At 36.3% G+C, this 24,283-nt stretch overlaps 7 non-coding genes across 7 annotated transcripts; 3 read left to right on the forward strand and 4 right to left on the reverse strand.

Annotated features, from left to right (window-relative positions):
• Positions 1–3,134: 3,134 nt before the first annotated feature.
• On the forward strand, positions 3,135–3,208 carry Trnat-agu (transfer RNA threonine (anticodon AGU)). The gene has a single exon. It is a non-coding gene; the product is annotated as a tRNA-Thr (tRNA).
• Positions 3,209–10,348: 7,140 nt separating this feature from the next.
• Trnac-gca (transfer RNA cysteine (anticodon GCA)) lies at positions 10,349–10,420 on the reverse strand. The gene has a single exon. It is a non-coding gene; the product is annotated as a tRNA-Cys (tRNA).
• Positions 10,421–17,501: 7,081 nt separating this feature from the next.
• LOC143143928 (U5 spliceosomal RNA) lies at positions 17,502–17,622 on the forward strand. The gene has a single exon (XR_012991298.1). It is a non-coding gene; the product is annotated as a U5 spliceosomal RNA (small nuclear RNA).
• An 821-nt stretch (positions 17,623–18,443) lies between these two features.
• Trnat-agu (transfer RNA threonine (anticodon AGU)) lies at positions 18,444–18,517 on the reverse strand. The gene has a single exon. It is a non-coding gene; the product is annotated as a tRNA-Thr (tRNA).
• Positions 18,518–19,386: 869 nt separating this feature from the next.
• On the reverse strand, positions 19,387–19,459 carry Trnaa-agc (transfer RNA alanine (anticodon AGC)). Its single transcript has one exon. It is a non-coding gene; the product is annotated as a tRNA-Ala (tRNA).
• A 564-nt stretch (positions 19,460–20,023) lies between these two features.
• Positions 20,024–20,095, reverse strand: Trnap-agg (transfer RNA proline (anticodon AGG)). Its single transcript has one exon. It is a non-coding gene; the product is annotated as a tRNA-Pro (tRNA).
• Positions 20,096–20,505: 410 nt separating this feature from the next.
• On the forward strand, positions 20,506–20,577 carry Trnap-cgg (transfer RNA proline (anticodon CGG)). Its single transcript has one exon. It is a non-coding gene; the product is annotated as a tRNA-Pro (tRNA).
• The last annotated feature ends 3,706 nt before the right edge of the window (positions 20,578–24,283 follow it).

Consider the following 24,283-nt stretch of genomic DNA (forward strand, 5'->3'; position numbering starts at 1 on the left):
ATAATTTAAATTGCACCATTTTTCGTCCAAAGAGCGATATTGCTGGGGTAAGGAGGCGCAGCCGGTTGAACCGAATAGTACACGCGAGACGAAACGCGGTATAATTGCTTTTTATACCACGCGTTGTTGAATTACGAGTGATCGATTATAAAAGCAAAAGATGTAAAATAAATTTCAATTACGATCGCGTTATTTTCAAGGTGACTATTTACCCGTTGAGAAGAATAAAATACAGCTTCCACTGTAAATACAACAGATAAACCGATAATTAAACGAATGTATTTGAGAAATGAAATTTTAGTCGACGATTACGCCTAGCATGGGAAACAAAGCAAGTGAATCAACTGTCGAACGTGAAATGTGAAAATCGAAAACGAGGAATCCCACCATGAACAAAATACAAAGAAACGATTTGCATTCGAAGAATCGTACGTATCGCCGGCATCGGTACACAACTGGAAAATGTACTTTCATCGGGCACACATCTTGTTCTGTCCTTTCCAATGTAGATACTTTCGTAGCTGCTGGCTCGAGCATGTGCTCTCTCGTGTGTGAAATGTCCCCACGATTTGCTCTTCGCTCTCTCACCCTTCTTCTTTCTTTCGTTCTTCGCCCGCCTATGCGCCACGCTCCAAACGGCTTCGCCGTTTATGCAAGTTGGAACAGCGCTTCTCAAACTTTCTCGCGTCCAGGTACAACCGATAGAAGCTAGCACCGCTTCTGATCAGGTCTGGTACCGCTCGTCGAATTTCCAACAACGAAACGGTTCGTAATAACAGATCCTTGTGCGATCCGAAAAAGTTTGCGCGAATTTAAATATCAACGACGAGAGCAGAATGAAAACATGAAAACAGTCTACGGGTGCACAATGTTAGCAACCGTATCGTATCGATGATTCGTGAAACGATAAACTTTGTGCGAATTGTGTCGAAATTCAAGAAACCGTACAAACTGCGTTTCGCGAATTATCGATACAGTGCCTGGATCGATTGGAATTAGTTTTAAATTTCATCGTTGTGAATGAACAGAGTTTTCGGAAGAACACGTCCGAGAGGAATAGAAACCTTTATCCTGTGTTTAGACCAGTGACAATGATACTCTCTGCTCGTAGCAATCCCAAGAACCAACGAGGAAACTTACCAAGTTCGTAAAAGTTGTGAAACTAACTTGTAATTCGTAGTCGTTTTGGATCGAACGATTTGAGGAAGTTAACCTGGAATCGAAAACTATGCTGCACGAGTACAAAACAACCGAGCATTCAGGGTTACAAAGGAAACGAGTACGTGCAGAAACGTAGACGTTGACCAGAAACTAAACGCGCATTCGTGCCCCTCGGTAGAGGCTTTCTGGTCCATCCCCTGTGCCTCGCGTGACCAACGCTTGACAAACGCCGAAACAACGTACAGAAAACGCGTAGAACGATCGTTGGGGTACTTCCTACTGAAAATCGTGCACTCTTTTCTGATTTTGGCTGCCAGTTTCCAGCGTCGTTCCTATGATGCTTTTCCTAATAATTTACCACTAAACATCCACTCGATACACGAGTATCGTCCGACATGAAAATGTCTCGCGCTGTTTCTATCTGTCGTCTTATTCTCGCTAACGGTGTACTCGATATTAGCCAATTTCTTCTCTTTCTTGAACAACCAGTACAACCAAGACGCCAAATTTCGAGAAGAAGTTGAGAAACACTGGATTAAAACACATCCGCACGTCTATCCGTCTCTACGTGATCGTTCGCGAGTATTCGTAAAGTGAGCGAGAAAGAGCAGGAATGACATATGCGGAACGTAGCCACCTCTATATTTTACTTGAAGCTATTCGCGAGAATTTACGAGGAGCACCCGATACTCTCTTCCTCTCTGTCTTCTCGCCTCCCATGTCTGCCCTTTATCCATACATCTATCTACTCACTATCTTTCTCGATTCTTTTAGCCTCCGCGAACTACTCTTTCCGCCGCGCACATGGGAACAAGCCTGTATAGGATACGAGTAAATACTTACCCACCCCCTTCCTTAGATCGCGCTTCCCGGCTCCATTTTTCCTATTTTTATCATCCGTGTCAAAAAGTCCAACACGTTTCCTCACCGCGGACATTTTCTAATCCTTGCACTCGAACGACTAATTCTCACATTACTGACCGTCTGCTGGCACTTTTACTTTTTCATGTTCAATTGTACACTGTGCTTTAAAACGTGTACGTTTCGAATACGTTTCAATAATGATTCACCGCTCGAAATTTCGTACAAAATTTATGTAACGTTTAAAGAATGCATTTTAATCGCACGCTTACTGGGAACGATTTGATACGCTTAGACACGAATATTTGATATTTTATTTTATACGAAACTATGGAATAGTAAGAGGCAGTATAATATCAACGGTTTTCGTACGATTAATGTCAATTGTACCTCGTCTACTGGGATCAATATTTGAAAGAAAATGATTTAACGCGATTAAAACGAGCAATTTAAAATTCATCGCTCGAATCAACGGATCCGATTAAATCACCTTAGGAAACAAGCTGGTATAACGTAGAGGAAGACTTGCGGCAGATTCTTCGGTGGTTGTTTCAATATTAACGATCGAATTATGGAGAAATTATCGAATACTGAGCAATTTATTTTCACTAGTTCGCTAGATTATTAGTGGTTAACGAAGTACGCGAGATAACTCGTTGAAAAGGAACTAACGTAAATATGTAAGTACTCTTTTGCCTCGAGCTACGTCTTTAATCTATTTCTTCCGTTAAATTACGAGGAATCGTACGATAGAAGGAATACTGATTACCACCGCGATATGCATTCACAAAAGAGCCAATCGTATTCCAGAAGCAGGCAGTCTAACCATATTACATACATATATATATTACCAGTATTAGAATTACATAAAAAATGTTCATTCACTTTTGTTTATCTTGTTCCATATTACTATTCCTTATCGCATAGTAAAACAATGAATATTACGCAATCAAGGTAAATGAGAAATTATAATAGCTAAGTATCAATTGCACAGTTTGTTTAATATCATTGTATATATATATCGTTTAATGGTAAACTATTTATAAATAATTTAATTTTGCACAATAATGTATCGTAACCTTGAATTAAATATTATGCAACCGAATTTCAACGGCGCCGTGGCTTAGTTGGTTAAAGCGCCTGTCTAGTAAACGGGAGATCGAGGGTTCGAATCCCTCCGGGGCCTATAATGTTTACATTATTATAATAATTACGCATATGTATTCCTTTTAAAATGTGAAAGTTTTTTAAGGATTTATTTTTTCCATTTTATTTCTCTCTTATAAGAATCTAAGAGGTACAAACATAAAAATCTTCAAAAAGTTTAATTTTTTCGATCATCACATTTAGAAACAGTAACGAAACTTGATTAAATGTGGCAATAAACATTTCAAGATATCGTAAACTTGTAGTTAACAAGTTCCTTTAGAAAAGCGTGTTCTGTTAAAATATTCGAATACTTTGTCGATCGTTACGTAATCACAAATGTTTAAAAATCAGCCAACAGTCTGTTCTATTTGTTGTAAAATTCCATTAGGTATATACGTTAATAATGACACTGTAATTATACTAAATAACGTTCCAAAATACACGGTACCAAGTATAGGAATAACGAAACATATAAATATGCGCACAAGTACACGTGTAAAACTGTTGAATGGCCCTGCAAATTAAACACACTTTTTAACAAATTTTAATGCGATATACGTTACACATTATTAATATTTTCAAGCGACGTTTTTAAACTATTGAACACGATGGATCAACAGGGAGATACAAGGAAATATTCAAAGTTCAATTCGTTGGAATATTTATAATCGTGAGACAGACGATACGATACAACAAGACTTGAATGGTTCTCATAATGCGATAGAGATTATGATACAATTGTATCGTATCACCAGGATAAATGCATTGTAGAAATTTATCCGCGTCGAGAGAAAAACAACTTCAACTTATCTGCAATCTTAATCGACGTAAAAGTGGCGGTTAGAGGGAAAAATTAGATAAGTGCTTATCAAAAAGCAATGAAAACTTCTTAATTGTTAAAACAGAGTAATTCCAACGTGCCTAACGCGAGCGCCGCAAAGTCTGGCGCGAAACTTTGAGCAAGTTTTATCAGCCGTTATCTTTTATCCCGGTGCTTCGCCAACTTTTTAAACCTCTGCCGGCGGGCCAGCATTTTTAACCCGCAAGACGTAAAGTTAAATATTCACTTCATGAAAGTGCCGTAAAGGGGCACAGTTTCCTCTTCTTAGTGGCTTGCCTGGCCGGAATAGCGGCAAGGAATTCATTTACTCCCTACGCGAAAATACAGTAAGCTCCGATTCGTATAATTTACAAGTTCTATTTATAGTTCCCCTCTTATATTTATATCTGCATCTGTACCTAGTCTTGAATTTTACAAGTTTGAAATATCATTTTCTTTTAGACACTTTGTCGTCGCGCACTTTGTACTTCACTTACAACTTTTCTCGGTCGTGCTCAACGGTTGCTTTCCTAACGTTGCACGAATTTCTTTAGTCGCTGAAAAAAAATTTGTTGCGTCGAAACTGACGTAATATGTATGTAGAAATTACTGGGAAAATGCGTAAAGTATATTTCTTACTTTTAGTTACGCTACCTTAAGCTTTTTATAAGTATACATTTGTATTATTGCCATTTTTCCCCCCTTTTACATTAAAAGTATACTATTTGGGTACGATATAAGATAAGTTATTGTACATGGTAAATATTTTTTAGAAAAACTCGGAAAGTTATTATATTCGTGTTCTTCGTAAAATAGACACGAATATCTCTTCGGTGGGCCAATTATTTAGTTCGATATTTAAACAACGACCGAATAACTTGTAAGGATAAGATTTTCAATAAAACATTTGCAAAGCACGAAAAAAGGTTGATTTGTTTTAAAGATGGAACGGTACTCCATATTTTTGAACGGTAGTCAATATGTTTTTGACAATTGTAGTTTACGGCATGCATATGATATTGTACGAAGATAAGATAAAAATAAAAGATAAGAATGAAAATGGCTTTGTTTTGATTGAATCGTAAAGGTACATTACGATTTTTTAAATTTATATTAGATAATAATCAGTTCCATATGAAAAAATACCAAGTGTAACACCTTTTTAACACTTCTGTACGAACGAAATATCGAATACGCACTGCGGTAAATATCGTCGTTACATAGATAGTTATTGGAAAACGAACAATTTAATGGAATTTTTATTTCCAGGTTGGGAAGTGTATGTTGCTTGTTTATTATAATTAACCCATTCTCTACTTTATTTTGCGCTGAAACCACAAAGTAATTCGACAACACTTATTGCGTCGCATTTTATTCTTCTTACTCAAAAATTTGTTCACAAAGTTCCTCGGAACAATTATCAACGCAAAACAAATTTCGTCGAATATAAAATCTCGTTTAAACGAATTCCATTCCACAATTACGATTTATTTTTCCATTTAAAGTGACGGAAGCCGATCTAACGAATCGAACTAATTACAATACGAAAAGATCGATTAATATCCGTTAAAGAATCGAGATTTTTGTACACGTCTGCTCGCGTTTGTTTTATAACGAGATGTTTGAACCCACAAAAGTGAAAAGTGCGGTTAAATATTGAGCGAGGTCGATAGCGAGACAAGTTATGTACTCACAGTAACACGAACAAACCAATTAGCTGGTTAAGCGGCCAAACCCCCATGAAATTCAATTGTCTTCGCCCCATGCGTCTCCCGGCTAACCACCCTTATATTTTCATCCTTCTCTTCGAGCACTCGAGCACCGTACCCCGGAACTCTAACGGCCGTGCAGGCTCGCTATTAGGGTGTCAATTAAATTAGATCACCGGCCGACTTGGGGTGGCTTAACTGATAGAATGTCGCATATATACCCGGACTAGTTCTTACTCGCGAAAAATGGGTTAGCGGAAAAAAGAGACGCATCGATCGATCTCAAACGTGGCAACTAATATTTCTATCGATCAAAAGTTAAATATATCATCAATACGTAGTCTCATCATCCGAAATTAATCATTACGGAATTATTAGTCTGGGTAACCGGTTCAGAGTTGTAGTTTTTAGACTAGTAAATTACCATACGATTATGTTACCATTATTACCATTATGTATTTACACTAGTATTTTAACAGAATACTTCCAAATTGGTACTACACTAGTGGTGTATTTGTTGACGGTGGTTTTGCTGGTAGTAATATTATTTATATCAGTCTGTGTGAAAATAAATTGTTATATTACTACATTACTGTCACGATCGTTTCTATCGAAAATTTTATCAACGTTTTCAGTTAGTTCGCTAATAAATTTCTATTCGTGTATTACTTATTTCCTTGCACGAGGAAAAGTTTGATACCCCTCGCCGCTTAATTATTACCCAAGTGGTTGTACGTATGAATATTATTAATTAAAAGAACGTCCTTGACAAATGAAGCATTTATTTTGTAATGTAACGGTTCTTATAGATATCGAACCTTGGAAATTACTTTTTAAATTAGTCAGTATTTCTCTCTCGCGCGTTTACTTTCTTTTCTCTTTAACTAACGAATCAATGACAGGGAAATAGAGATTAGACCAAAATTGAACGGCGATTACCATTCGTGTAATGTCGAGACTCAGCAATCCAGAAACAACGGTTGGCAAACTTTTATATCGTACGTTTCTTTTGCCTTCCAGAAACTTTTCTCCTTCGTGTTACCTTCGGTCAGCAGAATTCTGAATTGGTTTCCCTATCTCGGATTCCCTCTGAACAAAGAGACTCACTCTTGCCGACCGTAAGGAAACGAGGGAAAATTAAATTAGCGTTGTGCGCACGAGAATTCTTTCAACAAAAATCTAATTTCTCGTTGCGTCAATGTTTGAACAAATCGTTCGTTCACGAGTTGTACAACCGAGACGAGTTTGAATTTGTCAAAATCAAAATCTCGGTGACAACGAACACAAAAATTAACGGAACCGTTAAGAAAAACCACGACGGATTTGTAATTTCGTTGCCTTGGCCATTTTGTAACGAAACCAAAATTTTACACTCACTTGTTTCGCATAATCACACGCGTGCGTAACAACCCTACTCTGAATACAATTTTGGGCATAGATTTTTTCATTTTATCGTACAAAAGTATTTCTCTCAAAATATTACATTGCACTTTCCATGCACTCTTCATTGCACTCTTCATTGCACTTTTCTTCAAAGGAAAATTGTCCGTTAGAAGAATCATGCGGTAAAATCGCTCGTTCGAATAAAATTTCGGGAGAAATTGTTAAAGTCGTATACCACGGCATTGTAAAAAGAATTCTGGTGCATCGCTGATATTCACAATCGTTTCGTGCAAAAAGCTACGAGTGGCGCAAAGTTGGAAATTTTGACTCGCTAACTCTTCGAGACGACGAAATCGAATAAAGCGGGGGACGTTATTGCGCGTAATAGTAAGTTATATTCTACAAATCACTCGACTGTTTATGAATAATTTAAACGTTCCACCCCTGGATATTGGCTGGGGTGAGACTGACAATCCTCCGAGGACAAAACGCGGAAACCCCTCAGGGACGAAGACCCTTTTGTTACCGCCTTGCTGGTGGTTGAGGCAAGGATCCTGCTCTTTGAACCTATCGCACGTGGTAACCCGCTGTTTGCATTGGTCTTCCATGTTGTACCACCAGAACGTATATATACTACATATAGGTGGGTAGGGATTGCGAATTTACGAATAAATGCCTATGGAAAATATTAAATCGTCCAAAGGCGAATTATCAAAGCGTTCTTTGTATTAATCGTAGAAGATGTTGCTATATAACGTATATATACTATATATAAGTGGGTAGGGATTGCGAATTTACGAATAAATGCGTATGGAAAATATTAAATCGTCCAAAGGCGAATTATCGAAACGTTCTTTGTATCAATCGTAGAAGATGTCGCTATATTTTTACCCACTGTATATAGAAAATCTATTTCTTGGTCAAGAATCTTCTTCTTTTTCCATGATCTCACCTGATGGTAAAATGACACGAATCGTTACGTCGGGACGACTAGTTTGATCTAGAGTGATTCACGCGACTGTTGATGAACGACTGAGCTGGAGCTACCTTCGGGGAGGATCCCTAAGCCTCGTGAATCGAAAGCATTCTATTCTACACAGGGCCGATCATTGCCAACGATAATGGCGGATTAGCCCGGTCCCATCTGTCATTTGACTTGCGCAGCATCGCGTATAGAAATCAACGATACCTAATACATTACCAGGGACGAAATAAAGTGGTATAATCCTAGGATCGAGTTTATGCGCACCGGTGGAAGGTATCGCGTAAATCTCGCGACAAGGTAACCCAACGTTTCGCAAAATTGATCAATTACCTCTCGAGTGAATAATTTTAATCGTCAGGGTCGTCTGGTGCATGCGTGCAGGTTGTTTCGTCGCGCAAGGCGAACAGCAAGGTTGTTGTTTCAATAGAGCCGCGTTCGGATCGATCGAAAGTTGAAACGATACTTTCAACGTTGAAACTTTGTAATTCGGGAAGCTCGAAATGATTTGAAATCACTTACGATCCGTGTCACGGGAAAATAATCGATCGACGAAACAATGGAAACGTAACGCAATCTCGAAACGAGATGGAGTTTCCGATCACCTTCTATCATCATTGTACCGCTATAGTTCGCGTATCAGAATCCTGAACAAAGTCAAAAAATTGTTCTTCCAACGAATAAACATTTCCTATACGCGTGTGAGCCAATTGGTCATCGTTGTAGATATATTGTCCTCGCAGAAATCCTGAACCAAGTTCAAGAATTTCAAGTAACAAAGTCTGTCGCGAGACTGGTGACCACCAGCTGTCCTTGAAAATGTCCATTACTGTATATCAATGTAAATCGCAATATAAAGTGTCCTTTATCGAGCAGCCGAGGCTGTCCGAACGAAACACATCTCTTTGGAAGTTAGCTGTAAGATCCATTTGCGCTGTATTTGCATTTCTTCCCGGAACATTGTACGCGCGTATACAACTTCGAGCTGTGCGAGCGATAAAGTTCGCTGGATGTTCAGCTCGACTTTCTTCGATCCGTATTTCAAAAGGCACAGCACCGCCAGCAATGACGAATACGTAGGACGATACATAGGAGGGCGCACGAACGTAAATTCGACAAACGGGTCAAACGGGGAGACTTATGCCGTATATACATTTCATTTGGCGATCGGCCAATTGGCCCGATCATCCGAAGCACTGCGGGCATTTCACGGATTTCGTCGAATACTTCGCGGAGCTTACAGATTTAACGTTTACCGTCGTAGGAGCAGGTGGTTCTCGCTCCAAACATTCATCTAGTGCGGTTAGAGCTCCTATGAAATTGATCAATGACTCTCTGCTATCCTTGTGGCTGTACACCGGATAGTGGCGACGCGTTACAGCTCGCTGCTCCCATTTTCGAGCTAACCGACTCGTGCAACGTTGCTTTCGGGATAGAGAATACCGTTGATGTTGATATTGTTTCAGTGATCCCGATGTGCAACCACTTTTGTTCGATTATCCAGCCTCGATACGATAGAACTGTTCCAAGCATGATAATTTGTCAAATGTAAATAACGCGTCAAGTTTATCGCCTGGTTCACTTCGCGTAATTATTACACGCTTGCTAATCGCATTACTACAAATAAACACACCGGCGGGTCAAGTAGAGAAGTTTCACGATGCCTTGTCAACACGTACGTCTGTATAAATACAGAGGGACTCAATTTAGTCGACACAATGAAATATCTCGCGTAAGAAACGTAAATGCAAAAGTAATTTAATATTTCAAACTCACTCTCCACGATAAACAATCAAATCGATGCAACGTGTACGTCACTTTAAAATCGATCACTTCTTTAACAAGTTATGTAACAGTTTGCCAATTGCTTAACTTAAACACGATTTTAAATGTTTTCTTATTACGGTAAAGGAAACAACGTTATTTACACATATTAAATGCGATATATTTGAATCTTTCTCTAATTTTTTATTTCTCTAGAGCTAGATAAAGTTTCTTTCTATCTGCAGTTATATATCTCTTGATAAAATTGCCGATAACGATATTAGACTACTTATTGTACAATTTTATCATACTATGTGAATTACTGTTACGATACGCGTAGATATGTCATTAATAAACATCTAATAATTGTATGAAATAAATTAAAATAAATAATAAACTTTCGATACGCATTGTTGTCGTCAAAGATCCATAAGGGATTGAACTAAATTATTTAAGTATCGGCGCTAGTGTAATAAGTATTCTGAACGCTTTGTGACAAAGAGAGAAAAAAAAGAGAGAAGGGGGCACCCGGGTTTGAACCGGGGACCTCTCGATCTGCAGTCGAATGCTCTACCACTGAGCTATACCCCCAGTTGATATCTACTTTAACGGACAAGTATATATAGCTCCACAGTATTAATTATTATTTAATAAAATTATTTAATTGTTTTAAAAATTTTATCATTTTCAAAACAGATAAAATATCGATCTTGTATGCAACTGTGATTAACTCAGAAACATAAGGTATTTACGCAACGAATTAAAATGGAATTCGTTTAAGTTTTTGTTCTTATTGTTAGTTACCTCCATAATCAAACGTCTATAAGAGAGAACTTAAAATGTACCGATATCGGGATTATTATACACGTTGTGATTATGCATGTCATTCATTTTTAATAAAATTGGACATCATTGGATTCGATAGCGTTTTTATTATGCGTTATTCGCGAAAGTTACGTTATTCTCAAGTTCCAAATTTGAATATTGTCGCGCTCATTTTTAAATTTGTTTCTCATCGAATTAAATTTATGTGGATTTTCATTTTATTCCGAATCGCGTGGTCAATCGACAAGGAAGTACATTATATGAAATTTAAACAATGTTATTCTCTAACATTCTACAATTTTAGAATACATATATAATAAGTATATGCACTATATTTATAGAACAACGCGGAATCAATTCATAGTATGTATGATGATATCTCATTAATTAACTAATTCTTAATTTCAACCAACTTATGGTTAACATCGATGACTTCGTCATCGATGGGACATTTTTATTACTATAGAATCGATAAATTCGTCTAAAATTACTCTGTAATGCCGTTAACACAAAATTAAACGTACAACTATAAAAGCAACAATTGACAAACATTACAAACATCTCGTCCGTTGATTAGCAATGAATAAATTTACAATATATTTCGAGCAATTGAGAAGAGATCTTACAATAATTGCAAGTCTTCAATGAGTGACCGAAAGCTGTTTATAAAAACAGCTCTTGTTGTCATACAAATAGCTATAAGCTCAGGCCCCCTTAAGGCACGAATGGCGACAGGTAGAGTAATATACCGAGGACCACCTAGTGGCTTCATGACTTAGCCATATGCCACCGTGACTGAGGCACACATGGTCGAGAATCGATGCGCACAGGGCCCCATAAGGGCACAGGATTCTTCGAAAGGAACTTTTAACGCCATCGCGTTAAAAGAGCGTGAACGTGACATCGATAATATGCTATCAAGTTTTTTTGCTCTCGTTTTGGTGACAGTTAGGTAGCGGACAAATTACAAATCGGAGATCATAATAATGCGATTTTCTCGCTCCCTATATCTACACCGTCATGAAAATGTAATCGAATACTCGTAATTGATCACGTTTACGTTACAATTTCATTAGGTTGTTCGGAAAATCATATCGTGTTTTTTTTTTTTTTTTGGTGAAAATGAAACACGATTTTTTTAGAGTGTATAAACATTTAATTAAATTACACATTCTCCATTCTGGAAAACGAAACGACTTTCCGAACAACACAATATTATACCATGATATTTATAATAATGGCCCTTTCAATCGTTGAAAAACTTGTCAGAATTTATCAAAAGGTACCGATTTGTTACTCCGAATAATATATTCCGAATTAAGATTTTGTTGGACATAGTAATTAAGGCTTGTAAATTTTTACAGGCAATAACCTTTGTTAGAAATATCTTGGATAGAATACTTGGAAAACAATAGTGTTTTACAAGTGTATTCCACTTCTCACTTCTAAAACCTTCTTAATCTTACTTTCACATTTAATTCGTAGCTATCAGTAGCTAGCTATACATTGTTCCGTTTAAAATGTTTCAAAGGAACATAATTATCATTTTCTAAGTATATAAATAAGTTATAATTGTATTTACTAGTTAATTCCGATAAATCAATGCACGTGTTCTGCACTCCATCCTCTATCATTCACCACTCTTCCAGGTCCAATTGAAGAAAACAATGACGTCCCTATTATTGGTAGACAATAGTTAAATTCGAGATATCCACAGACGGTTCGGTGAGTTGTTTTTCACTAGCACCCCACCTAACTAAAAAAATGAAACGAATCCAAAGGCCGAAGTCAGTCTTTGCAGCTTTCCGTTCGCTTCGCGAATTAATCCATCAAAACAGCCACGATATAACTCACGCTCGCTTTTTTTTTTCCATCCCTTGCGTCCATCTTTTAAACTTTCGAAATTGATCGCGCAACGTATTTAAATGCAACGTCGATCGAAAACTCCGAAACTCGAGTTTCCTCCAGCACAATACAAATTTTCATAAGCCTGTATTCTTCGCGTTCTATTTAAATACACGCATTAACCGGTCAAAACTTGAAAACTTGATTTAATGGACTTTAAAATCTATAGATTGTAATTTTGAAATTCGTTCTTCGTCGAATTAAATTTATATCTTACATCGGGTTGTTCGGAAAGTGATTTCGTTTTCCAAAATGGAGAATACATAATTTACTAAAATGTTTATACACTCTAAAAAAATCGTGTTTCATTTTCACCAAAAAAAAAAAAAAACACCCTAACTTAATATTATTTTATAATAATTTTAAGATTTCGTTTAATACCGATATAATATACGTAACGTCTCTTGACAATTTCGTATAAAAAACATTCTATACATTGAATAACATCGAAATAGATAACCACTTTTGTCGATACTTGGTATTTCGTATTTTCAAAGGCTAAATTGAAAATTTACACAAGATTGCATTGCGTCCACCGTTCGGAGCAATAAAAAACATTCTCGATCCTAGATTCTTCGTCCATATTCGAATCTTTTTACCAGGTGAAGTGGTACGTTCCTATTATTGGTAGACAATAGTTAAATTCGAGATATCCACAGACGATTCGATGGGTTGTTTTACACTAGCTCCCCACCTAAATAAAAAAATGAAACGAATCCAAAGGTCGAAGTGTTCACCAATGAAATTCACCAATTAAAGTCAGAAGGTGATCTGTTACTCGTGCATAAAGTACGAAAGTACCCGCGAGTAACACTTCGAGTTACTTCTTGTCACGTATCTATCTCTACTCTGGCTTTGAACCAGCTGGCACCATTAACCCAAATATATGTGTCGTTCATCATGAAGAGAGTAACAAATAAATTAATCACGAGGTTCCCCCGTGGACTCTTCGGGTCTATCGACCTCGAAATCCTTTGATTCGATAATTCATGGCCGAATGAAAGATTCAGTTACCACACAGGAAGTTCTGCCCGAGGTTTATTTTTATATCCAAACGTATCTTCGCTCGGTAACGTATCATTCATGTTAATTGAATCCGATTAAACTCGCAAAGTGATCCCACGGGTGTTCAAATGTTCAATTTTTTGCGAACTGTTAAAAATGAATGGAAAACCTCTAAATTCACCTTGTTACAACGTTTCAGTCATCATTTTCAACCGATTTAAAACCGAAGTGGCGTAAATTATTCCAGTCGGTTACTCGCAATCAACGCTTCGTATCTCGTAGATGTTATTGCTAATTATTTATAGACACTTTCGTTGTCTATAACACTCTGTGTCCCTTTTCTCGACAAGAGACACGTTGACACGCGTGTTGTACCAAATTTTCGAGTACCATGATTGCAAAGATTAACCGTTTAGTAGAATTTTTAATAAAGAATTTTTAACTAAAGCCAACAATTCTTTGCGCGAGCAACACGATATTCCTTCTCTTATTCGTTCATTATCTAAAGCTATCCATCTTGAATTTTCTTAGATCCCGTGTGAGCTTTAAATGGCTACTTGAATTTATTCGAACGCACAAATGTCGGACATTCGTTTCGCTTTACTATACATACGAATATATTAGGTTGTTCGAAAAGCCATTTGGTTTTTTTCCGGTGAAAATGAAACACGATTTCATTAGAGTGTAGAAACATTTGATTAAATCGTGTATTCTCAATTTTGGAAAACGAAATCACTTTCCGAACAACCGGATAGAACGCAAACGACAACGTCGGATGTAAACCGTGTCTAACGAGAGTTTCCTTCCTTTCCATCGATTCTATTAACCGGTTAAATATCCGCTCGTAATTCCGAAACACCCCTACGATCCGTTCAATCAACTCCCCGGCAACGAACAAGCATTATCAAACCCGCGATAGACCGTTTCGCATTACGTTACGCGACTGCAACGCGAAAGTGCATACGTAGACGTGAACCGTTCCACGGTATGCGTAGTCGTACGAAACGACCGTATCGACTCCTATCGTACGAAAGATTGAACATCTCGAATCCGATGCTCATAGATCCGTACGTACAATTGGTATAAAAACCGTGACGGACCGTTTCGAGTTACGATACGGGAGAAACCGAGCTCGGTGAGAAATAAAAACAGCATCGCCGAAAGTTTCTTTCGAATCGCGTTTTATCTTCCATAGACGACACCTCGACCATAATCGTGGATAGGTGTGAACTCTTTGGTAAGGTATCGACGCCTTACCGATAATCGTCGATATAATTTCGAATCCGTGGCAAGGGAGTCGGGACGAGCGCGTAAGTTGACGCGTGTGTCCGGTGGCACCGGTGGTACCGGGTAGGTAAACGTGGAAACGGAAATGGGCCGGCCCTGGTGGACGTGTGCCCGCTCGGCCGTGCACGTACGCGAGGGAGTTCCGTAGCGGAACTCGCGGTGGGTTGCATGTGGAGTGGACCGACGCGTCGGTGTGCCCACGCCGTTCTCCGCCGGCTGGCCCGCACCGTAGGATCAATATAAGCGATGACATAGCGAGAGCTCATCTTTAAGCCACGCCCGCGTGCCCGCGAGCGCCAATCTAGCCGCGATCCGTCGGCCGCGCGGCCAATGGGCGGCCGGCATCGATTTTTCGCGGGCTCTTTTTTTCGCGAAAGTGAATTTCTTCGCGATGCCGACGGGAGCGAGAGAGCCGACCGGGGAGCAACGACGACGCCCGACGAAAGATAGGGGACTCGAGAACCGTACGGGGCTGCGCGCGCAAGCCCGACGAAGAGAGAACGACCGACCGTTCGAGATCGGAGAGAGTCGGACGTGGAAATAGAATGAGGCGCTACAACGACGGTAGTAACGGCGCGAGAGAGGGAGAACGAGGGTGTGGAGGAGGAGACGCCCGTGGAAAAGGCGTAGGATGAGGATCGATGAGGACAGGGTGACTCTTCCAGGGGTAAACGAACCCCCATTTCATCTACCCTTCGCGCTGTTATCGGCTGTCCCTTTTTCAATCGGCGGAACCCCTGCTGCTAGAGTATCGAGGTACCCCGCAAGTTCATCTGCATGCGTACGCTGCCTAACGCTGCCTAACGCTGCCTGTTGCGAGACACCGGAGAGCGTCCGTACCCGTTCAGTCGCGTTTCTCCTTCCCTTTTCTCGCTTTTTTTACACGCGTTTCGTCGAGAGAACACGCGACGCGCGACCCTGACGGTTCGGGGTATTAATCTCGAACGTCGACGAACATCACCGATTCCGAGAACGCTATCGTTACCGTTTCACGGCTCGGGATGTTTCGTCGGTTCCAAACTCGACGAGATCCGTTCCGAAAGTCCTGTTGGTCGGAGTTTAAACTCCTCCGTAAAAACAGCGCAGAAACCAGCTAGGACTACTAAGAGTGTCATCTGTCGGCCGGTGTCGAATTTAGATTCTTTCCTAACCTGTAGTCCAGAGATAAGAGAAAGCAGTTCCCAGACGCACTAGTCAACCATTACCTCGCGATACCTCTCGTAACAGATCTCTCCGACTGTTCTTGCTCTTGATCCGCATCGATCGCTATTGATCGTTAATTACCGATCATAGGTAGGACGATAAGAACCGATTACTGGTAGGTCCCGCTCGAGTGCAGCCTTGAATTTCCCAGTCGAAGAGTATGATCCTGCGAGAAACGCGAGTTGTCGAACCTGGAACAGATTAATCGTAACACAAGTAAAATCAATACGGTGGCACCGTGTTTCGCAGAAATAAAATAGTGTTCTGTAATCGCACGTGAATCTTATCTACTTAAATACTAATTGTTCTACCTAAACGAACGCTCGTACCTAGGTACATGACGTGGTTCGACAAATTGAAACATTTTTCTAGTTTCATTCGCGTGGTAATACCAAGTTAATCGGTCTAATATTGTTTCGAAGCGTAGAAAACTTTTGTAACGCATAAGAATCTATGAAACTCTAAACGTTTTAATGAAACGTCGAATATAACCACAACTCCGATACGGTTCAATAGTTTCGTTCTTAATGTGGTAAACGATTTTAAATTGCGATACAAAGAAAGAAATATCAAAGTTCCAAGTGTTGTTTGATCAGTTTTTTCTTAGAGAAGCTATTGCAAAGTAGTGTCTGCAAAATAAACAAGACTTGAAAATTTTCAGTAAACTTCTAGGATAACTGCACGTTTGAAAATATTTTTAGTTTCATGGTGTTAAAATGTTCCAAGTATTCACATTTATTGAATTGATTATAAGAACGATTGGGATTTATTGTTAGAATATTTTCTGAAACCGACAAGTTTGATAGAATCCATTATTCGCAAACAATATATCTATATCCTTATAGGAATATTAGTGTTTTACGTTTATTTTACTTACCTACTTCGATGGTTCGGTTGAACATAGTTTTCAGAATTACCGTGCATAAACGAAGAGGTCGCTACCAAACAACTGATATTTTACGTACGTAGTCGGTATTTCAGATCACGTGACACCAACTTCCATAAGATGAAATAACTATTCTCTATGAATAGAAATTATAATTTATGAAATTAACGATAAGTAAATTTAACACATTTCTCCGACTTTACAGACGAAATTTTTCAATATTAATATGTTGATGTGCTTAATCGTTATAAAATATAATATGTATCTATGCATGAAACACTAATACTATGCATACATATAATTGGTAGAATTATTTGCAAAGCTAAATTTTACATTATTATAAAAATATAGAGAAATCTACATAATATTTAACGTCGCAACACCTAACCAGTTGATAGAAAGTGCGCAGAATATTATATGCACCGTATGTATAATTTTCAAGAAATATGGACGTTTCTGGAAATATGGTTAGTACCCATGGTATCCACCAGATGGCAAACTTTTCTCGCTGGTGAAACTACAAGCGCTAGGCTACAAAGTGGTGATTCAATGCTGTAGTCGATACTCTGGTTTCCCTTCAAAACACGCATAAATCTTTCGCCTTTTACTAAAGATTTTCGTGGAGGGGAACAATTGATGAGTCTATATACTAATTTTTTGTAGTACCCAACTTACGTTGGGTCATAATTTATATGAAAAATAAAATATTTCAGGAATACTACCAGCCGCCTGATATTCGAAGTTATTGCATAAAGTAATTTCTTTCGAATAAGGATTTATTTATTACGTACTATTATTATTTTTGACATACATTTTCCATTTACAGGACTTTGTATCGAAGGACATGGTGTGAATGAGTTGATACAGTGTAGAGTATATAGTTACTCAGCAACACCTAAATAAATATTATTTTCTAATGGAATTTATCTTAGAATTTCAATTAAGTTAAATAAAAACAATGCTTTTAAAGGGACTTTTTAAACCACAATTGGTCTGTGTTACCGCTATTCTTTTATCTACTTTCAAGAAACAAGCAATTAGAACTAATGTTATCTTCAAATGAACGTTGAATTTGTATGCAAACATTGAACGTATTTTAAAACGGTTTTGTTATATTATTTCGGAGAATTAACGTGTAAGAGTGTATTCACATTTCTTTCCTCCAAATAACAAGTAGCAATAGCTATAACATTAAATTAAACGAAACATAGAGCCAGTTAGTAGTTATATATGTGGGGAACATTTTGCAAATGTCTCTTTTGCAGATATACTTACTATAATAATTAAATATTTTGTGTTTTTTTTTCTAGAAAAGTTGATAATCGTAATATTAACTGTTATAAAATATGACAACGTGAAGTTATATAATATTTCTAAGATAAACCACAGTCGTTTACAAATTCACTTTTATATGAAAATTTTATGATTGTAATGTAAAAATAAATATAAATTAAAAAAATTTTAACTATCCGTATATTTTGTAATTATTTTACGGATATCAACAGGCCCCGGAGGGATTCGAACCCTCGATCTTCTGTTTACTAGACAGGCGCTTTAACCAACTAAGCCACGGCGCCGTTATATTTTCCTCCCCGTTATTAATTTCGAATGATAACAATATGATAACAATAATAGCGAACCATACATACAAAATATTACTTATTATACATTATATTTATAACAAAATTAAGCTTTCATTTTATATAATGTACAGACATTACTGTTCCAGTAGAAAGTCAGTGTCCTTAGTATTGCGACGTATCATACGGCTATAACTATGTAATTATATTTACATCTGTACCTACTAAATAAGTGTGTCATATTTAAAAATATATTAATCAAACGAATAGTTTAAGAAATACGGTTCATTTCCTTAAACATATTTTGTCAAAGAGAACTTTTAATTTACAATGAATTAATATCTAATCAATAAAGAATATAAAAACAAAATCATCGTTGTTTTCTCTATTATGCAAAAAGAATATCAGTTTTAAATATTCATAGTTTTATTATCAACGTAATTGTATGCCATTAACCTACTATATTTATTGTTAAATAACAAATATCCTCAATGTCTATTGAGGATGATCTGTGGTCTGATTTATATCAATTTTTATACCCTTCTTCTTATTGGTTGGTAACCTTCATTACATATAACAAAATTCTTTTTTACCAAAATATTTATTCATACTTTAAATTAAAAAGATTTAAAATTGTGTCTGGAATCATTTATAAGGAAATAATGTATACTTGTTAAAATTATTTATTTGATTGTCATGGATATGTATTACATGTTATCTATGTTAATGTTAATTTTATTTTTCAAAATGACATCACTATATATGTTCCAAATAAATAAAAATCGAAGGATTATTATAAATTCATATCAAGAAAGTTAAAAATAAAAATAAAGTAAATATATTATAAAAATTTATTATTTAGAGTTTGGAGGCGCCGGGCATCGATCCCGGTACCTCTCGCATGCTAAGCGAGCGCTCTACCATCTGAGCTACGCCCCCAATTGTTATATTCTCTAAAATTTTCTTCTCTTGAGCATATTATTCTACTTTATGCATTTATAAATATCCTTTTTTAAACCTGATCACAAGTATTTATAAATAATGAAAGTACATATCATAAGATCAAATGTTGAATTGTGTATGAAAACTAAATTAAAATTTAAAAATATACTTGATTTTGTAATATCAATGTATTATATAATGTAAAATTGGTATAATTTTTATTTCGCATACACACAATACATTTAACTCTTGTTGTGCATGTAAATCAGTATTATTCTCGTTAAATAAAACAACAGTTCCGGTTCATGAGTAATGCGACACTTAAAAGGGGTTGACCATGACAATCACCACATTCATGGTCATATTTCTTATTGCTGCTTTCAAACTACCGACGTTACGCAAGCGGGGTCCCGTGATATTCCCCATGAACTTAATGGAACAGAAGAAAGTTGTTATGTCGAATAAATTCTCCAAGAATCTCCAACTTCTTAATGACTACTCTCTAAGAGTCACGGAACCTTTAGGAATAAATGAAAAGTTGGATTTAAAAATAAAAAAGTCGGGCTCGTCCGGGATTTGAACCCGGGACCCCTCGCACCCTAAGCGAGAATCATACCCCTAGACCAACGAGCCTTCTTGGAAAGCAACACTTTCATATCACAGGTGATTCTGGAGAACTATTCAATGATCGACTATAGAAAGTAAATTTGATCACTCGGTCGGTAACGTCAAAAATGTTTCGAATAACTTCGATAGATTGGTCATCGTCGAGAATTATATTTCCCCTGATATCAGTCGTATACTCAAAAATTTACTTTGTTCAGAGTGTCATATGTGTATTATGAAAAATTGTATATTGTACATTGTGCGAAAGTATTTCAAGTGTTTAGCTTTTATCAGTGATTTCGTACAAGAGAAAGTTTATATTGTAAACATGTACTTTCAAGATATCATCAATGAATATTTTCAACGTATCGATAATTGAACTTTATTTAACCGTTCTGGAGCATGGTGATGATAAAGGTGAAAAAAGTTTTCAAGTTGGCTCGTTGGTCTAGGGGTATGATTCTCGCTTCGGGTGCGAGAGGTCCCGGGTTCAAATCCCGGACGAGCCCAAGCATAAATTTGTTTTTACTTTTCTTTTTATATTTATTTATTTCGTATTAAAAACTCATTCCAGAATATGATACATCTTGTCGCGTCTCTTTCTGAGATGCAATGCAATGCAATGTCTCCGTCTAAACACATCAATTAGATTCTTGTGCTGAATATAATTAATTAAATATTAGAATTTTAAAAAGCATACCAACCAATTCAAGTTCATAGTAAAACTGTTGTACTTCGTAACATAAATTTCCTTTCATTCTTCTCTTACGATGCAATTTTTTATTTTTTACAAATTAGACGACAAATGTTCAATTCGATATTAATTGTGCCTTTAAAGGTATTTTTTCTTCTATCAATGTTTTGATTAATAAATATTTGATCGATTTAGACAATCTAGATTCTACGGTGTCCCCGGTGTCACTTTTCGTCTAATTTTAGAAGAAAATTTCTATTCATATTCGAATGTTAATTATTAAATGTCATTAATTATTGAACAGATTTATTTATTTTCGAACGATTGTTAATTATTAAGAGTCATTAATTATTTAACAGATTTATTTATTTTCGATTTAATTTCATATTATTTCAAGGTGAGGAAATCGCTAGGGAATACGTCACTGATTTGTAAAAAACCCATCATAAAATCTTTAACCATATCCATTATGTATATGTGGCATTCCGAACTTCAGCAAATACTGTGTGAAAAATTGCTATCTAAACAAGTTACACGATAATTACATCACGCGGTGGCCTATTTCTATTAGATTGGACGATAATAAAAATATTTCGATTAACCTTGCATCGATCTGTTCTTCGAAGAGTTATTACTAGATTGCGGATGTTTATCCACGTAACATATGTAAAGATCATATGACGCTTATACGCGTAAAATATATAATACATATATTGTATGTGTAAATATATTCGTATGTGTCAGAAATGGGCAAAATTTCTACCTAGATAAAAGTTTCGAACAAAAAATAAGAGATAAACAGTTTTTTGTTCGTTATTCCTTGAATAAGAAACCAAAATTTAATTAACCAATTTTAACATATGTATGAAAAGAACTTCACCTAATATGTACAAAAATTCTATTTGGATAAAAATTGTACTCCCGAGAAGGATCGACACGGTCGATATGATTATTAATAAAACGTATCGTAGGTTATAATTCCAATTGGAAAAGAGAAATAAAGAAAACACGGTCGCGATTAAATTCAAATAATATTCGAAGTAATACTCTAGCACGAGTACATGCTTTAAAACCTGCAGGACTGGTAAAGTATTGCTCGCTTTGTACGTGACGGACACATTCTTCCCACAAGCAACAGGAAGTGTCTAGTACCAACTGAAAACAAATTACCAGCAAAAATCGTTTCTTGCCACGTCTCCGCGATTGATGAAGGTTGCCCGCGATAACAATGAAAATTAGAAAAGAAAGAAGCGTGTACAGAAGTGCCAGCCATTTTACATTCGATGAATGAAAAACAGTCTCGGACAGCCGAGGATATATAAAGGGGATGGTTGTGCTATCATTCGCAGTAGAATACGTTCTCTTCGCTGATTGAAGGTATCCATTCAAAAAATTGGAATTCCCTGTCCTGACTTTCGGCAAGCTACATTTCCAGGCAAGTCACTTCTAATTTCCTCGATGTTTAGTTACGGATACCTCGCTAACTCTCATCAATGATATTTTCACTTGCAACTCTTCGATTATCGATTGATTCACATTTCTATTTTGTAACATTAATATTGACCATTGTAAAATAAATATATTTCAGAATGGGTTTGTCTCTTGGTGTATGACATACGTTTAAATTCATTCTCAGAATTAGCGAGTGTAGCTGCTGTGCGATGTGCGATTCAAAGTACGATTGTATAAAATTATTATACCATCGATGTAAAATATGATAAACTTTTGAACGTGATATTTTTTAAATGTACGAAAATTCATTTTCGTGCCGTACGAGGCTTTTTGAATTTATTTAAAGTTCAGTAACACACACATGTTTGCGTGTACGAAGAATTGTTGATAATGGAATAAATCTATTAGTCCAATTCAAATGTAAATATTCATGAAATAATATACGTTTGAAAGTAATGTGGAAGATTCCAAATTGACAAAGAATAATTATACTCTATCTTGGTTTATTGAATTTGTTACTCAACGTAAGGTAATTCTAGTGTTTTTGTATTAAAATGTTAAGTAAGTATACAAAATATGTACTGGAATATTTAAATTAACTGTATATTCTGAAATGAGCAAATTTTTCTACTCTGGTTATGCATTGTTTTGCAAAGTTAATTTTGTGCTACATACTACATCGTGAAAAGATAACCAAATTACGTGCTTTTTAAATAAATTCGTGGATACTATTTTCCTTTTTTTTTTCTCTAAAGTATTAATAATTGCAGTTCATTGTAAATGATTTTTTTATTTTATAAGTAGTTGTGTAGTTAAATTCGATTGATTATCGTGTCCACATTGATATGTTTGACGTTATAGGTACGTAAAGACGTTTAAGTATAAAAAATAAATTATGTTCACAAGTCTTAATTTCATGCTAAATCGTCAGTTATTCAAAAAAAAAAAAATCGAATTACGATTCTTGGTGGAAAGTAAAAAAAAGAACGATGATCGAGAAGCATTGGTAACAGAAAATAAGGAACTTTGTAAATTCACTTCTGCTCGTTTGCTGTTTCTCGTTTGATTATAATTTCGTTCGAGGAAGTGGAGGCCGTTCTGCACGAACGCGTCGATTTCATAGTCTTCCGGGTGTTCAGGATTAGTTCAAGGACGTTCTTTCTATATTTCATACTTTTGTTACTGATTCCGTTTTTTGCTGGTTATGTCGACAGGTCAGCTATTCGCCACTTAAACGAGACAATGAATTAAGACAATTTGTCAAATGCAGATTTTTCATAGACGACGTATCATTTTCAAATATTTGTTTCCTCTTTATCGGATAATAACACAAAATTTTACATTCGAATCTGCTGACTCGTACCACGATTCTTCTTTCTGTCGAAACCTACTGTTGTACCGTTAGTTTTGACATCGGTAAATTATTTATACAATTTGTGTTACTCAATTGTCTCTAAATTAGAAAAGCATTAACAATAAAAGCTGTGGTATTAGTTTCAACTTTTAATGATAAAAACCTTATAGCATCACTTTTATTATTAATAATAATCGTAAGGGTTGCTTGGTTGTCCGAAGTACTAGTTATAGTTCTTCTTGGTTATTCCAAAGATTGTATTTATATTTGTCAAATTACATTTATTAAAAAAGTATGAAAACTTTTAAAAGGTACAGTATTATTATGACGCACTTTATAAAAAATGATGGTAGATATTATTTTGGTATATAATACAAGGTGGTACTATTATATTATTCATAATATTATTATAACGTATATAACTAAATTGAGATAATTACAGTACCTATTACTCACGCCATTACCGTACACTCTTGTAATATTTTTTAATACGTATTTCTTAAGAAATATAATTTCATCATTTTCATTTTCCATTTATCGCGCGTCAATAACGTTCATATACGAACGATCAAATTAATCGAGATTAAAAGTTACTCGTTAATTATATTTTAATTATTATCCTCAGGATGAAAGTGCATTAAGCTGCACGTGTAAAACACAAGTGCACTATGCTTTTTGAAATTAATATACATCTTTGTTACTTCAATTGTCCAAT

Source organism: Ptiloglossa arizonensis, chromosome 2, assembly GCF_051014685.1.
Source record: "Ptiloglossa arizonensis isolate GNS036 chromosome 2, iyPtiAriz1_principal, whole genome shotgun sequence".
NCBI classification, from domain to species: domain Eukaryota; kingdom Metazoa; phylum Arthropoda; class Insecta; order Hymenoptera; family Colletidae; genus Ptiloglossa; species Ptiloglossa arizonensis.